Here is a 2,500-nt window from a genome sequence, read left to right as displayed (position 1 = left end):
TATTTATCACTTATAATTGTTTGCTAGGAATTGATAAGATTTACAATTGAAAGTCGATAATACTTATTTCTTGTATACGTTTTGTGGGAATTGATAAGATTTACAATTTAAACCAATAAACAGTTTATTTATTTCTTGTATTTGTTTGGTAGGAATTGATAAGATGTACAATTGAAAACCAATAATCATTTTATTTCTCACTTGTTTTTATTATTTATAAGATAAGACTTAATAGATAAACAAGTATTTTTATGATTAAACGAAAAATGATTTTGCACGTTACGTGTGTTGTAAACACAAGGGAAATAACTCATTTCTCCTGAATTGGCCTTAATTTTTGAAACTTTTGATAAATTACCTCCCCTGCTATTATGCACGTTATCAGTTTCTCCGTTTTCGCCTCTAGCCTTTCCTTCTACATAAATTGGTACTATTAAAAATGGAAAAACCCGGTTTACATGCCTAATTAAAAAAAATATTGAATAAATAAATAAAAAAAATTAAATAGTTTAGATGATTTGAAGTGACCTTAATGAGTTGATTATACATTTAGTTTCAGGGCATACCTTTGTCTGATTCCATCAAATCCAGATGTAAAGAAAAGACGTTGGCCTTCAAGAGGTTCGGCTGCCTTTAGCTATGACTTTAAACATGTACTGCAAATGTGTAGGAAAATAATGTTTAGATAAATTAATGAATCTTTATACGATATTAAAGAATTCTATTTATTGTTGAGCATTTTTATATCAACACCGTAAGGAATTTCTTGATTTTTACTATCTGAATATAAGCGTTACAATATATGCAACTATATACTATATATGCAGATTGTTTTTATTTATTTATTTATTACCTATTTTTCTTTTGAATATTTCATAAATAGTTTATTTAAACTTTACTGGAATTTTCTTTGATTCTAAACTTGGATTCGTAAGTGAACGCTTCAAACTTTGCTCAAATAATTTCAAGATGGCGTCGTAATATTTTTCCTTCATTGCATCGGATATATTTTGAGTGTGAGGAGAGTCTATTCTCTGAATATCACCTGTTAGTAAGTGTTTTCACATTTTTGAATTCCCGTGCTCGTCACTTGCTTTATTTCGTCTACTTGTAGTAATTTTAAACTATATCTGTATATCTCTCATGATTGGTGGATGGTACAATAGACTATATTTTCTATCACCACAACGGAACACGTGTAAGACATTTATGGAAAAAATATATAGGGATAAAAAATAAACATGAATCATGATTATTGGCTGATTCTGCTTTTTATTTTGTCATGAAAGCAGGAATATATCCTCATTGAGCTTCTGTAGCATTATGATGCTATAAGGAATATATACTTCAAAAATATATATTCTCATGTAAGCCGCGGCCATATATTAACTTCTTCCAACAAACCTGTTGCAAATATGCTTCCACTGCATGAACTTTTACACACCCCTCCTCCAGTAACAATGAAATAGCAATGTTTCTTAATCACTTTGAGGAGTGTAATTTTTCAGTAGATATATAGCCTTTACAAACTAACCCAGTAACATTAATTACCCACGCGTGGTCGCAGAAATACCTGGATTAGGACCCAGGCGCGGGGCAAACTCTCCCGGTGCTGATGGACCCGTAGATCTTCCCAGGTCATCCGTCTAGGAGAAGGAAAACTCTGAAGCTAAACCTAAGGGGATGGAAGCCTCTACGGTCTTGGATGACAACCTTCCTAGAGCTGGTGACTCAAACAAATTACCGGTCTGCAAAACTAAACTGCTTAAGGAGTAGATGAGTTTTGTCTATCGCCCGGCTTCCATACTCCTGCTTTGCTTATTAGCCAGGCGTAGAAGTCGAATCACAGGGATTCGACAGAAACACTCAGTGGTCGATCTTGTTTCCTGACTAGGGCAATGAACGTCGTTTTCCCCACTCCCGACACATCCCGTCCCTCTAAACTGGGTAGTTGGGAGTGCTTGAATGCCATGATGCCAGTGCAAGTAGATTGGGTTGACCATCGTCTGATGGATTGAGGGTACAGATTGACAGTCCCTGGTTGCTGTTCCAGACTGGTAGTACAGGAGTCCCTAACTCTTTGGCAATGCTTAGAGCGGCTGCTCCATCAACAATTGAATAATATCGGGATTTTTATAGTGTAAAGGGACCCTGCATTCATCCCCGGTGGGCTTTCCTGGGGCCACAATCCTAGTAGATGGAAGGTCAACTGATGGTCTACTTGTGTTGCATGTCTGGTATTCTGCATAACCACTTGTTCAACACCCCTTAGCTAAACTGAAACTTTAAAAAAAATGACAGTACAATCTAAAATTAAGCTTAAACCAGGACAAAACTCAAACAAAACCAAATTGCCTCCTCCCTTGAGGCTTGGATTTACGAATATCCGGGGGCTTAGAACTAATTTAAATGATGTTGAAGCATTTCTCCTAACAAACACCTCGGATATCTTAGCACTAAGTGAGACTAACCTACACTCCTTCATCCCCTCTAACTACTT

This window comes from Euprymna scolopes, chromosome 25, assembly GCF_053919585.1.
Source record: "Euprymna scolopes isolate OS-2025 chromosome 25, ASM5391958v1, whole genome shotgun sequence".
Classification (NCBI taxonomy): Eukaryota; Metazoa; Mollusca; class Cephalopoda; order Sepiida; family Sepiolidae; genus Euprymna; species Euprymna scolopes.
This window is presented reverse-complemented; position numbering follows the sequence as displayed.